Source organism: Zonotrichia albicollis, chromosome 3, assembly GCF_047830755.1.
Source record: "Zonotrichia albicollis isolate bZonAlb1 chromosome 3, bZonAlb1.hap1, whole genome shotgun sequence".
Taxonomy (NCBI): Eukaryota; Metazoa; Chordata; class Aves; order Passeriformes; family Passerellidae; genus Zonotrichia; species Zonotrichia albicollis.
Window position 1 is genome coordinate 11518890 of NC_133821.1, and position 16304 is coordinate 11535193.

Below are 16304 nucleotides of genomic sequence, written 5' to 3' on the forward strand. Positions count from 1 at the left end.
CAAATGTGAGTGGCACCCAGATATTAGTCAGAATTCCACAGTCTCACTCTACCCTCCTAGGAGGAGAAAGAAACACTCACTACTCAGAAAGAAAGAAAGAAGCTGACCCCACTCAAGGACCTTCAGGTCCATCCCTGCAAGATTCCTCAAGCAAATCAAGAAAACCTTTATGGATACTTTAGCAGTATTGATCTAGAGATCAGCTGCCTTAGATAATAATGCTGTGACTGTACCAGAGCCAGACCTACACCCAGAGATTTGCAGTGAGAAAAAGACACAAGAGTTCATTCACACAGAGCCACTGTAAAGCTTGAATATGAAAGAATAAAATAAATCTAAAACTCTCACTGTAACCTTCCAGAAATAAATATTCAGAGGGTTCTTTGGCTTTCTATGCCACAAAACTATCATTAATTTCAAACATACCATTCTGTTCAGTGCCACTTAAGCCCCCACTACTGACAAGCCTAGTATTATTTCAAATATTTAAACACTGGGATTTTTAAACAAATCCATTGAATTTCACTGGAATTTGGGCACTCATATTCTTTAATCTGCTTTCAATGTATCAGTCATAGCTCCTTAATATTTAAACATTTTCTGTCATTTATTAACTCCTGAAATACTTAGATATAAGAGAGAAAAAAAAAAGAGATAAAGAACAAGCCCATCCAGCAGGTTTTAGATGACCACACAGGCCAGTGTGTAAGAGCAAGCACATGAGTTCCTGTTTAGGACTGATCATATTATCGACTTTGGAAGGATTTACAGGTCTCAGCTGCTCGTGTTTCTGTACCACACTACATTACATTTATGTGTACCATTGCCCTCTACAGGATGGAATTCGGGATTTATCTAAGTGTTACAGTTATTTTGCTTTCTAGGAGCTCACAAAGCAGCACGTATTTAATTCCAGAAGTGGAAGACTGTAATTTTATCACAGAAGGTTCTAGATTTCAGATCAGATAAAATATTCTGTGATATGAAGAACCAACCATGAATGGAGAGTACTGTGTACACTGTGTACTGATCAGCTGCACCAGTAAGTACAAAATCACATTCAGAATCATCCCTTCAAAGCACAAATGTGATTGTAAATATAAACACAGAAAGCACCTTTACCTCCCAATAATGGCTTTTTTTCTATTATCAGTATTTTATACAGCACATGTGCAATAAACACTCTTGAATATCTAGATTATTTAAAAATATCTTACATTGGAAAAATATGAAATGTGAAAAGCATTTAAAATAGACAAGAAAAACCCTGCAAATTCTGCTCTAGCATTCTGAGAGCACAGTTCTATCATTTTATTTCACCGTTATTTGCATTTACAAAACCACAGCAGCAGTTCTGTTACAGAAAAAGAAGATGGTTAACTTTTACATGATATTACTTACATAATAAGCCTGTATTTTCACTGAAAATCTGGCCTCTGGGCACACTTAGAATACTGGAAAAGGTTCATGATGTAAACAAAACCCGAGCTATGTTTATAAGTACGAATGGACACTGAATGAGATCTCAGTAGAGCAAGTGAGAAATTTGGGGACTAATTTAGAAAAGGGCAAAATTCTCATGGAATTCCCATCTGAAATTTCAGTCTTCACAAAGTATTTATCTGTGAACTTTAAAGTGCACAAAAATGAGTTTCAGCAGAAACACCGAGATCATCTCAATTTCCGTCATTATCAGAGCTCTCACATCTCCAGTTTCATGTAATTTTCAGATTTCAAATTAAATCAAGAGATTTTTATAAAGACAGACCAAGAGGCCACTGCTTCAGATTAGTTGTTAACAAGGTTCCCTTCATTTAGAAAGTAAACTTCATTGTGTAAATCTCATGCATAAAAAAAAAAATTGAACGGATACAGGTAGGCCTTCTAACACAGGATGAGAAATCCTTATCAAGGCTTTTACCTGTGTCAGTTGTAAATAGAACTTTTAAAATCATTATTCATCTTCCTTTTTGTTAATTACAGAAAAGGAGAAATATTCTTTATGGAAAGAAAAGTTCTTTTAAAAAGACATTTAGAAAAGCATTGAACAAGACATTAATAACAAACTGAAAGGATAAGCAGAATGGAAGTCTGAAAAATTCTATATTTGTATTATACAGGCATTGTTTTCATTCTTGGCACCTTATTTTTCATGTACATAAAGAGAGCACAAGCTACAGCAGGGTGAGACAAAGATCAATGCTGAATGTATTACTTGGCATTGGTCAGACTCAGTTTAATAAGAAAAGAATTGATCCATTAAGCTAAACCTAATTCTTGGCCGAAAATGGTTGAAATCTCTTCTTTATACTGCTAGCATCATAAAGACCTATAATATTCAGAAGAAACAACTCAGAGTTGAGTTTAATAAGATTAAATGTATTGCAAATATACTTAACAAGAATCTATCAAGTTGTTAATGATTACTATTAATATCAAACAATTTTTGTATAGAATTTTTTATTAGAGTGATTGTAAAATATAACCATGTGAAATACAATATAAAAAGGGGTTTAGGTAATTTGTAACAGCTACAGTTGTTGAACCAAAACCTTAACCTATAAGATATAGTAATTTATTTTATCAATCCAGTTTCTCATACAAGTGCAATTCAATTTGTAAAGTATTTAAGTGCCAGTCATTAACACTGTATAGCAAAGTGCAGAAGGACAGCATCTACTATATGTGATTGTGTTATTCTGTGTGAAGAGACTGCAAAATAAATTACTTTTCCTGTCAGCAAGGCTGGAGCCCTATTGTTAAAACAACTTCAAATTTCTATGAACTGCTCGACAAGGCCCCGTTCCGTGGCTCCGACAGCTAAAAGCAGCCTTGGTGCTGTGGGGACGCCCTGTGCTGCCAAAGGGACACAGTGACAGCCACTCCTCCCCTGGAAAGCAGGGGTGCAGCAGCAGAGCCACCCCAAAGCCTCTGGGAGGGTCTGTCCTGCACGGCACGGCTGGGATGCGCCAGCCAGGAGAATCCCCACCTTGGGAATACATAAAGGAAAAAGAGCAGGAATTCTGCAGCTTCACCTGGCGCTTCAGCAGAAGAGGACAGACCTGGAATTTATTCGGCAGTGGTTACAATCCAGTTACAGTTTTAATTAAGATGACAATGTGGCAAAAGTATAGACACACAAAAATCAAACCTCTGAATTCAGCAAAGAGAATTACTGAAAGAGCGGGTAAGAGTGGATGGAAAACAGCACTGGAGGAAAAGACAGGGAAGGAAATGGAAAGTACTGAAAGTCAATTATTATGTGCCCAAAGGTGAGATGTGCTGTCTGGCATCAGAACCTTCTGTGGTAAAATATATAGAGAACGAAGAGAAAAATGAAAGAAAATTAATTTATGAAAAAGGCATATTTAAGGTGCAAAAATAAAGACAGGCAAGACAACTAGAAAGATTATAGCATGGAATTAAGAGACTGACACACTGATAAAGAAAGCAAAGGGGGAAAATGAAAGGAAAAGTTCACATAAGGCAAGGAAATTGTAAATAAAGATTTTTTTTTCTTTTCAAGCACATAAAGAGCATAAGGTCACTGAGAGAAACAGAAGCACACCTATGAAATGGCAAATGGCAGTTTGCTAACAGGAAAGAGAGACTGCTTAAAAATGAACTCTCTATTTTATTGTACATAAAACAAGGTTGGGACTGATGACAGGACCAGACATAAATTTCCTGGGGGAGGAAGAATAAACACCAAAGAAAATCAGTACCACACCAGAACAGCTCATCAAGAAATTAGAAAGTCTGAAGGTTGACATAACTCCAGGAATAGACAGAATTAATTCAAAGCTCAGAAAGATATGTCAGAAGAGATAGAGAAATCATTAGCAGATATATTTAACACCTGGTCAGAATATGAACTGGACTCAGGAGAGGTTAGTGATAACCACTATCTAGAAAAATACAAACCCCAGACTTCACAACCATGTCAGACTCTTGAAACATCATTATTTCAGGAAACAATACCGTCAGGAGTTTGTACAGCTGCAAGAGAAACTGCTGGCACAGCTCACCAAAGGGATATCAAGCTTAAAGATGCCCTCAGCACTTTTAGAAGAAGAATTACAAGTTACTGATCACAATGGAAGATATGGGCACAGATTCCACACTCTCTAGAAAAGCTTCTGCTACATTAATACACAGAAAACTCATCTACAAGGTCCGGTAGTGTGGGCACTATCAGTAAGATGATAGGTTATGTTACAAAGAGAAAAACTGCTCAGTTCATCAATGAAAATAAACAGGATGAAATTCAGACTGACTGAAGTAAACTCAGAGAGCCTGAAATCCTGGCAGAGCAGAAGTGTAGACAGATTCAGTGTAGACAAATTTATGATAATAAAAGTAACAGCAAATATCAAGCAAAGGGGCTCTGCCCTTGGAAGGTGTTCAGATCTCTCACATTGATGTACTTCATTAATTTCAAATTTTTCATTAGCAGTCCTTGTGACACAGAAATTTCACAAGAAGTTAAAGCTAATACAGAATCTAAAAATAGGTTAAAAATTTAAAAAAAGCTTTCTAAAATTCAAATTTCCAAGAACTGTATCTCTCATCAGCCTGTTAATTTACTCAATTTCAGCAGATGCTTCTAAGATCCCTCTCCAGACTTTTAAAATCTTGACGAGCTGAGATAGCAGCATTTCATCTGCAAATTCTGTTCAAAGTTCACCCGATTTTAAACAACGAGATTGAATAACACAAGCCCTAATCCAGTTCAACCAGTGCCATCATTGGTAGAAACCTCAGCTTTATCACTTTACCACAATTCTTGGAGAGTCTTGAACATTCCAGCAGATTAGAGCTTAGATGGATTCTATTTTTCTTTTAAATAATAAATGTTGAATTATAAAAATCACAAACTACTTGCAATGGAATGCTATTTTAAACCAGGCACATTTTTTAACTTCCAATTTTCCAGCACAGTTGCTGGTTTTAAAGGGAAGTTATATTCAATGATTACCAACATATTAGCTGCATGCAGTGGAATGGGGCAGTAATTGCTACAGAAGTGAGAAACTGACAGTTAAAATGGAAATGTAGCATGAGCAAAAGAAAAGGGAAGATGATTCCTAAATTTCACCAGTCCTAGAAGAGAGTCCCTTTTACAGAGCAGGTGGGCAGGGAACATCTTCAGAACAAAATGGGGTGAGTGAAAAAAACACATATTTAATCCAGATATAGTTACTGTCAATCTAGAAAACAATCTTTTCAACTAAACATTAGTTTACCTAACTCCAAGCCTTGATATATAAATTCTCTTAAACCTGTGAGATGCTGTGTTTTGTTTTTAATCTCCATTTTGGTTTTTCTACTGTCTACTTTATACATTCCTCCCTAATCAGCCACAGCTGCCATTGGCCTCAAGGCAGGATGTCATTCAGTGCTATTACAAGTATTGCTTTGAAGCAGAAGGATGAAGATGGAATTCATACCTGTTTGGTTGTTAATGCTTAAAGAGGTTTGCCATAAATTCCTTTAGAAAAGCAAAAGCTAGATGTACAAAATTTAAAAAATACTAAAAAATATAAAATGCGTGACATTCAAAAGTACTCAGTTGGCCTAATTCTGTTACAAGTTTGACTTCAACAGATGCAGAGTTAGGCCAGCGCTGAGCACAGGAAAAATCACTCCATACAGCATGAACTCTGTTCAATGCAGGTTTATTTTTTCTATGACTTAACAGCTTGCAAAAGGAGCACATTGACAACTCTCTGTTTCTCCACACAGCACATCTCATCATGAACCAGTGCAGCACCAGCTTCTTGTTGAAATTAAAGCATCTCACACCTACTCTCTAGAAGTGAGCAGACTTTTCTCCATGCCTGTCCAGCCAGAGGAGAAAGTCACCAAGATGAATATGGAGAATGGGGAGTTTTGTGAAGAACACCTTTCAAGCAGACTGATCACATAAGACATGGTATGGCCAGCTGAGAGTCACAACCAGGACTGAGATGGAATGAAATGAAATTATATCACTAGTTTCTGGAAAACTTTTTGTAACCAGTGCCAAATTCTCAGAGTGAGACAGGGATTGAAAATCTTCAGGGAGAAAAAACAAACCACACTAAGAAAACACATAGAGACCCCTGATTATGACATCTGTGATTTCTGTCATGCCTATGATGTTTCACTTATTGTAGTTTTTATGGGCTGATTTAGTCCTAATAGGGGGAAAACCAAAAGGAGAACCCCAAATCCAGTAGTTATCACCCACCCTTTGTCTTTTCAAACAAAGCTGTTAAAGCACACCAGAAAAAGGTCCTGGGAAGTATCACTGTGACAGAACATGTCTTTGCAGTGTATAGGAGGTGCAGGAGGGGGATAGGGGAAGTTGTTAGTTAAAAGGACCAAATGAGGGAAAAAGGAAAAGAGAGAAATTATGGTAGAGCTAATAATATGCCTGTTATACAGTGAATGCTCTTGCATTTACCCCATTTGAAATGTGGTACATGTTATTGTCTATTTTGCTTTTTAATTTTCAGCATGGTCTCCTTCAGTGGTGCTCGTGTTGAACTCAGGAGTTCCTTGTTTCAAATTGTAGTGGAAACCTCATTTTGAACAATTTAGTCAGGCAATGAAGGAAAGCTGGAGGTAGTCAGGCAGCAGAAGTTTCTGCTATACCTTAGCATGCTGTCCTGATTATAGGGCTATTATAGTTTGCTGTTCATAGAAATCAAGGAATTTATGAATCATTAAAAGGGGCAGGCGATAGAGAAGCTATTATAATAGCACTCCGAAATATTACAGGAACTATCACAAAAGCTACAGTGTTAATACCATTGACTTAATATAAATGTATTTGTGAAATTATGTGATAGCTGAGGATGTGGAAATGCCAAATTTTCAGCCTCAAACCAGTCACTGGCACGTGCACATTTTTTATGTATGGCTACATTCATACAAAACCGGTTTAGGGGTATAAAACATGCACCAGAGGTCATTAAAAGTGCATAGCGATTGTGTAAAGACCCTGGGCTGAAGCTTGTGAAAACACAGGCTTGGGAATATTAACAGAATTTATAATAAGTTCCTCATTTCCTTATCTTTTGCTCAGAATTGCCCAGTGTATTGAAGTAAATCAAGTGCCAGACACACCAGCCCCCAATGACACCAGTGGCCGATTCCATGCACTCTCCAGCTCTGAGAACAAGAATTCCTACTCAATTTTTTTCATTCAACAATGCATCCACAGAAAAACAGTCCTTTTTCTTTGAGTGTGTAAACACCACATATTCAAAAGACAGGACAGAAGCATTTGGGGAAAATCCTTATTTTGGTTGTGTGAAGACCTAATTTTTAAAAGCCTGACTTTTTGAACTTCAAATGTGTCTCCTGGAAACCTGAGCAACTGGTACTTAACATGCACTACTACCACCAAAGGCTTCTATGTTTGTATTGATATTATTATTTTAGATGCATAAACAAAAAGCTACTAAGACCAAACTCAGAACTATTCAAACATATTTAAGTACTATAATTTCAGGAAGTTATTCATCTGGGTTTTAAAAATGAACATCCTTTGAACAAAAGCAGTAGATATTGAACAAAATTTAAGACCTTTCTTACATGTAAATAGAATCTGTTGTATAGTAAAATTTGCTGATTTTTTTTCTGGTCTTTCTTACACCTGTAATTTTAATTGACTGTTTAATTGAGTCAATGGGGCAGAACCAGAGGTATTCTGCTCTGCTGCTATAGGAAGTTTTAGCCACGGTCATTTTGTCTCATAGAACACTTCCTGCTCACCTCATCCCTCTGCTTGGTATTTTCCCAACATCCTTTAAAACAAAGGATCCAGACTCCATGCAAGAGAAACCAGATGAAGTGCACTAACTAGAGCCCAATTCCCCTTTCTCCTCTTTGAACTGGAGAGGCCTGGCAGTTCAGTGAGGGGGTCAGGTTTGCAGGCCATTAGCACAGCCGGGAGCGCCCACAGCACCTCCCCACGCTGCTCTCACTCGTTAGAGCTGCAGCCAAGCCCTCCTTGCTTTGATGGCCACTGAAACTCATCAAGTTCAGCTCTCAGAACACATTTAAGACAGAAGGAAAATAAGTATCAGTTTGCACCATATTTTCTTGACTAATGCATGGGGGAAAACAGGCAAAATTCCTCAGTTCTGTGTTACCTACATTACCTCCATCCTAGGGCAGCTTGGGAAGGTCCTTTAGTTTCTGCAAGCCCCAATCCATCCACCTGCAATTCAGGCCTTCTCGCCTTACTGTGCTGTAGAAGAGGCACAGCCACTTCAATATTATATTCACAGATTCTTCAACTTAACAAGGTATAAAGGACCAAGAAAAAAAGTATTTAAAGGCTGCTCATCCATGTCTCAAAGTGTTGCTCTGCAGCATAAATGCAAAACATGGCTTGTATAGAAAAGACACTGGTGGCACTCAGACCTTAAAAAACAGCAAAAAAACTGTGGGAAGTGTGTGGAAGGAGGTGCTCTCTGCTTGAGAGGAGTCATTGAGTCCCTGACAAATCCCCAGTAACAGTAAGCTGTAGTTTTACTCTTCATCCTAATAGCTGGGATAGAGGAATTTATACATATAAGTTTTCACATAGTTTTGTCTCAGAAATATTTATCATTCTAAGAGGCAATAGATGACATTCCATAATGCTACCTCTTACTGTAGTTAACACTGCAGGGAAGAAATCTGTCTCTGTCCTCAAGTTCCATTATAATAAAAAAAGCAATAAAAGAAAAATAACAAGTGCATATAAAGTAAATAACTATTTCTGACAAATATATATTTGTCATCATAGCTGTCAAGTGATGTAATCACTTGCTCCTCCATCACAATTGAGGATCACCACAAACCAGTAATAGTAACAGTTTATTTTTATATAGCACATCACATTTTAATCTGAAAGCTCTCTGCAGAACAAGGGCAAGGTGATGAGGGACACAGCCAAAACCTGTCCTGTGGCAACCTACAAAAGAGAGTCAGGAATCCAGTGCAAAAGACTGCCCAAATCTGAGATTTCAGTCTGTCTGGGTAATCTGTTCCAGCATTTGACCACCCCCCCATGACAAATTCTTCCTAAAACCTAATCAGAGTTTTCCCTATTTCCCTATTTTCCCATGCCCACTGCTTCTTCCCTTTTCACTGAGCACCTCCGAGGAAAGTCTGATCTGTCTCCTTAAAATGACACATCGTCTCCCATCACATACAGGAAGACAGAAATAAAGTCCCACTTCAGCCTCAAATGTAATTTTTCAAGAACATTCCAAAATACCATGTGAGACATCTTACTCTACTAAATTTATGTATCTCTGAAGGAGAAAGTGTTGTATCAATCCAACTGGGATTTTAACTTTTCCTAGAAACACTTCAGATAGGATTACTCATTGATAATTGATGAATTTAAATTACTTCTGACAATTAACAAAATTACAAGTGCAAAGTCCTGCTTATTGGCAAATAAAATGTACTGGAATCTGCCTGCCTTCTTCATGTAATATTCCCTGTGCTGACTCCCCAGTGGGATTTTTCACAATAAAACAAGCTGGTTTGTGCCCAAAATGCATGTGATAATAAAGCTTTCCCTTATAAAGCTTATATTGTGCAACACATCTTGTTTATTTGTGTAAACTTATATTGTGCACTTGTGGATGGCTCCAACCAGAGGTCAGAATTCTTCGAGAACTGCCACAGTTCCATGAAAACAAAATCTTTCCTTAGCAATAAAACATCCCAGGACTCCTGGCAGGTGCTGTGCCTGCAAGGATGGATGCCTTGCAAATCCAAAGGGCTGGGAGAAGGGAAAGCTCTCAACATTCACCTGGTGAAAACTGCAGCTCCACAAAACCTTCAAAGAATGTGAGTAACTCACAGGCACAGGGCGCACATGGAAAAGATGACAGCTCCTGTACATTAGCTCAAGTGGAAAGCTTGGAAGTGCTACAAATCCAGCAAACGTTGATGTGTGGATGTTTTAATGGAAAACAGAGTAGGAAAATGACACAGCAACTGACCTTGACAGTTTTGCAAGGGATAGTGCTTCCATGAAGAGCATTGGTTATTCCCACTGAGTGCCACAGGGCTGTCCAACAGGAGACAGAGGTCCCCTAATTTTTTATTTTTCAAATGCAAGTATTTGTGGTGAAGAATGCAAGACTGAAGTTGCTTTTAAATGTAAACCACTTAAATATGGTTCCTACATAACCTGAAGCTATTGCTCAGGTTTTTAGTTCTCTAATCCCACACATTCTTTGTTTTCATTTGCAGGTTTCAAAGACTGACCAGTCAGGTAACGCAATTTATCAGTTTTACACAGATAAAAAGCACCATGGAAGAGATAAGAATTAGACTCCTGCTATTAAATCATTCCTTCTATCACCTTTGCAATTTTAACAAAGGATTGATATTGATATTGACTTTCTGTTTGGCCTTTAACCAAATAGCCAAATGTGTGCACTTGTGTCAGTAACAGCATCTGGGAGGATCTACAGCAAAAAATTGCAGAAGTGTGTCTTGTTGAGGATTTTCTTTCCTGTGAAACTCAGTTTTCGCATATTTCACTTTACAAAATGTCTTCTTTATTTCTAACCGGATATTTCTTTACCCAATTTGATGCTGTAATGCTCATTGTGAAGGAAAGACAAAACCTTCAGCCCTCTACCTGGTGCTTTCAGTCAAAACGTGTGACCAGCAATTGAACACCCTTCAAACCCTCGTTAAAAAGTACCTGCATATTTCATCACGTTTATGGCAAGGCTTAAATGGGGCTCCCAACAGCTCAGATTCTCTTAACTCCAATGTTTTAATGAAACCAACAGTGGGGATCAAAGGTTTCTCTCATACTCTGTTTCCTTACTAAATGCATAAGGTCCGGCTGAGCTAAATGTCACATTCTGACTTGCTTGATTTAGCCCTGCTATTTAGTAGTAATTATGGACAGAAGTCTCATTTAGGTGTATTGATCCAGTCTTTAACATGAGGAATAAATTCAGCAGCTGAGCTATGGAAAACACTGGATGAATTCTCAATTCATGGCTCTCCACAAAGAACAAAGGAGCAGCAAGGCATTTGCTGTAGCACCAATTCTCACACATCTATGTCTGGAGTTAAACACACTAAAAAAGCTTCTCCTCGGGGAGAGGCCACAGCACGAGCAACAAAAAACCTGTGGGCCATCAATAAAGCCATGGAAGAGGAAGGTTCCAATCCTGCTTCCATGGAAGGCAGGATCCCAATTCAGGAAAGCATTTAATCATATGTTTCGGTCCATCAGAATTCATGAGAGTCCTTAAGTATGTGCTTATTTTTAAAAGATGCTTAAGTGCCATTGATTTCAAGTACATGTGTAAGTGCTGTCCTCAATATAAATGATTTCTGAAACCGGGGTTGATGGGAGTTTTATCACTGATTTTAATAAGAGCAGAACAGGAACTGAAGAATTTAAGAATCCTGAATGCTTATCCAAATTGAATGTCTACAGGACAATAAGGAAAGTATAATCATGGAATGTTGCATATTTATATTTCTGCTACCTAAGTAAAGAAATTCTGAAATTAATGAAAAATCCTAAGCTCCTCATGCTAACAAAAGATATTTACTGTGAAGGGATAAGAACTTCCCTATCTCTGCATCACCCTAAATTTTTAACTTGACACATATTTTCGTATTTTAGAGATTTGTGGAGGGTTTTTTAAAAGACTAACAATAAAATTTTCCAGTTAAATATACTTTTTTTAAGTTATAAAAAAATCCATAATATAATTCTATGGGAGTTACCATAATAGACTGTAACAGCTGCTATGGTCTATTGTGTAAATAAGTAATTACAGAATTTACAGACTATCATGTAAATATGTAATTATGGACTTTTTAAAATGTGCATTATTTCCTCGATAGTCTATCGTTTAAATACGTAATTATGGACTTTAAAACATGTATTATTTACTCAGACTGCAACAGCTCCTTGGGACAGAGCTGTTCTGGCCTATTGGGTAAACATGTAATTACAGAAATTTTAAAAGTATGTATTATTTATTTGCCAGTGCTGCTGTCAATACATCATGGCAGCCATTTGGAAGTTGGTATCATATAGTCAATATTCTGTCAAGTTTTCATTAATCACTTGAGGTAATTCTCCACATGTTCTGGTCTGCTCCAAGGGAAGAAACACTCCCAAGTATGTACTTCTGGTGTGGTTTAATCCCAGAGGAATCTGGTTTTGGTGCTGGGAGATCACTGCACAACAAGAATCCCAGTTGGGGAAGTAGGCCTGACCCCTGCAAACACTGTTCTTCATCTCAGTTAAAGCATCAAGGCAGGAACAGCCACAGAGCACAATCCATGGTGCCACTTCCATCCCGATTTTCATGAACCTTAAGCAAGAGACAGGATGGAGCAAACAGTTGTGCAATTTATGAAGTGTGGCATTTTTGTAATATACAGAACTATGAATTCCAGAAATGCTTCCAATGACAAGAAAATATTCTTCAAAGTGGTGGGAGAAACTTATTAAGGGGGTTTCACTCATCCAAGATGGAACTTCAAAGACATTATTATTCTGAAAAAGGGGTAATTACCATTACCATTAAATATTTATGTTTCTAAATTACCCATAGGCCCCAATCAAAGATGAATTCTAGGTACTCTGCAAACATTTATGAATATCCCAACCTCAAAGACTTCACAATTTAAGAAATATTTTCGAATATATTATGCTCTATAGAATGCTTTTTAGAAGCAAAATGAATGTGGTCTTAGGCCAAAATGTATGCACTGAGTTTATGATCTGCTGTGTCTGCATCTATTTACCAATAATTCTAACATTGAGGCATGATTTCCCTAATAGACCACAGCAAAAAGCAGAACCAGAATAACTTATTCTTGTAAATATATAGGACAGTTATGTAGCATGGGACTGTGTTACACTACAAACAATTCTATCCTTACATTGGAAATAGGAGTGGAATTGTCATTTACCTAAAATTATCTCCTCACCTAGAAAAGAAGAGAGAAGATAAAACTCAGAAAGAAAAATATATTCTAAAGATAAGGAATATTGCCACAGTAAGAAAGATTTATTATTCGTTTTTACTGATGGCACTTTCCCCATGGTCTCCAAGCCTTGCGTAATAATAAAGCTCTAAGAACTGAAACTAAATAGAAAACAGTAAGAGTACTGAAAAAGCCAAAATAATTCCCATCCTGATGAAAGATGGCAGAGCACTGGCTGGAGTTAGACTGAGTCCAGCAGTCAGCTCAACCCTTTGGGATGGATCTACACTAACCAGCGCAAGGCTGGAACGTGACCTCTGAGGAGCAGGGGAAGAGCTGGGATTGCCTAGGCCTGAGAGGGGGTGACTGCCAGGGACACACTGAAGTCCTCCAGACATTTGAGAAGACAGAGAAGAGTGAACAGACTCCTTTTATGTCCAATTTAGATAGAACAAGTGGTAATGAAATTCAATATGCCAGGGGAGATTTAGGTCAATGGGCTACCCAGAAGACTGCAAAATCTTTGTGGTTTCTAAAAATGGAGTGAACAAACTTCTACCAATAATGACAAAGTTATCCTGCCTTTGAGAAAGGAAGACAGATTCTCCACATCCTTTCCTGGCTGGTTTCTACAAGGCTTTTTGCTCCAGAAGTGACCACAAGCTGGAGACTCAGGCTAATGCCTAAAAAAAATCAATGAAACCCACTGAAATTTTAACAGGAAAGAAGTTAAAAAGAAAAGGAAGAAAAAAAAGCAAAACATATAAATACATAGATCTTTGATACACTCTAAATAACAAGATCCTATTTCATATTAGTTCTCCTGAACAAAAATGTCCTGCCCCCTACCCAGAGTCTGGCAGCCCATACTCAAAGACAGCTGGAGAAAGGGCAAGACAGCACCAGGTTGTTTTGAACTGTGAGAAATGGGTGTGTGGGAAGACACTTGCTTATCTCCATATACCATAAACATTTATGTTGTTTTCAGCTTTAAAAAGATCACAGTTTATTTCAGAAGAGCAGAAAAAAATAGTTTCATCCCAATCTATTGTTCACTTAGCGAGAGAAAAAAGCTGGCAAGAAAATGTACAGGAGAAAGGAACAACAGCCTGAACAAGTGATAAATGTGGGCGCTGCCACAATGAGAACCAACAATCCACATCTGGAGCACAGAAGCTGTGAAATCTCCAGCCATGACGAGGACTCAGCTCTCTGTGGTGAGTTCCACTGACCATGGATTTTCTGTAATAACGAGCCTGGCTTTCTAACACTAGTTGGAAATTGCTGTTCTCAGGGCAATTTACCACGTGTTTAAAGCAAGACTCTTCATAGGAAGAGTCTCTGCAGGCTTGGAACCGAACGCTGGGATTTCCTTCCAGAGCCTGGGAATCTGCCATAGTCCTGGCTCTTCTGAGCTGTTTATTCTGGAGCTCAGCCTGCATTTGCAAGGTCATGTCGGATACTACTTGTCACACTGTGTTGCCTATGCGTGAAATCCTCATTTTTTGCAAACCTCACAAATATATATTCATGTCATAGCACCTTAATGTCCAGGGATGGTTGGAACATGCCAAAGCAAGGGGGGCTGCTCCACACGCTCTGCCTTAGTGTGGTAAAACAAGGCCAAGTGGGAAGTTGTCAGCTGGAGACTGGAAATCTTATGGGAAGGTTTCTGGAACTAGGTGGAGAGGAAAATACAGATCTTGCCTTGTGTGTTTGCAATTAGTTATGTGTGAAGTAGAGCCGCCAAAATGGGAAGCAGTGTCCATTTTGTAGCAGTAATTATTATTGTGAAGCCATTTTCAAGGTGGGATTATGGGCACTAAACCGCTGGGACTGGCTGTGCTGCCCATGCGTTAAATCCTCATTTTGTGCAGACTTAATGAAAAAGATAGTTTTCTGTAATATGTTCTGTCTTGTCAGTTGCTCCTACACAGCAGTATTGGGATGCTTTCTTTGTGCTTAATACATGCAGTGATAATTTTTTCACGTGCTCTTTGTGTAAACGTTCCACCGCAAAACATTCTGTTAAACCGGAATTAAGGTTGTAAATATGCATTAATAAATTAGAGCAAATTCTGTACTAATTGCCTGCCCACACAACCTCACTGCCATAGATGGAGAAAATGCTGCTGAAGAACATTGCAAGCTGGTTTCTCATTCCAGAAATGTTATTCTACCTCCACATACAGGGGTCTGTCAGAGAATCAAATCCTGTGCTGAAATTTATAAGAAACACACTCCTGAGTATCAGGCATGCAAAGTTGCACTCCCACTTTACAAACATAAAGGACAGGACTGCAAAAGCACTTGTCAGTGGCCTCAATCTGCTCCCCTTGGAGTAAATGGCATTTTCACCACTGGCAGTAGAACTAAGCCAGTAATCCCTCCTTTTGGAAACCCTGTCCTGGGAGACGTGAATTAAACAAATCCTATTCTTTGTGATTCGAATTAAACAAAACAGTTTGGGTTTCTTTTGTTCCCTCGGCTATAATGTCTTTGTACAGTCTCATCAGCCTTTCACCTACAGTTACATCACAGGATGAACCACACAGCAGAGTGATTCCAAATTTACTTTCTGTTCCAGCCACATGAAATATATTCTACTATAAAATTCTCTGCTAATTCCTTCAGGAATCAGTCAGTATTATTTTGCCTGTTAACTCTGACAGATCTGTCCATTCCCATGGCTGAAAATTAATTTTTTTCTTCTGTTTCATAAGATCATATTTTATCGTCAACATATTAGGAGGGAGAACAGTATCAGAGAACATGCAAATCAGATAATAATTACCAGAAAATTAAATAACAGTAATTAATAATGATACCTTTCTCTGTATGATAATACAAAAATTCACAATGGTGTTATGAAGCTTGGTTTATTCCTACCTGTAATTTACTTTGAGGTCTTAGAATAAAAGGTGCTTAGAATTGAAAAATATCATTATTAGCATAAAAATGAGGTATGTTCTATTTATTTTGTGTATTAATTTAGAAGAATATATTATTACACAACTTTATACTGTAAGCACAAGGTCACACAGGATATGACTTGTCACACTGTGTTGCCTATGCATGAAATCCTCATTTTGTGCAGAGCTCTGAAATATATATTCATGTCAGAATATCTTACTGTCCAGCGACAGCCCCAGAGTTTCATTCTATTACATACTCGGGAAACAGATTCAGCATCATTTGAGAGGTCTCTTCTTCTCTCAATACCTGAATGAACTCTCATTAATCAAAAACCTACAAACACTCACCATGAGAGAGCCAGCCCCAGTAATGCTCTCCTCAGCCTGAGACATGATGATATCCATTCCACCAGC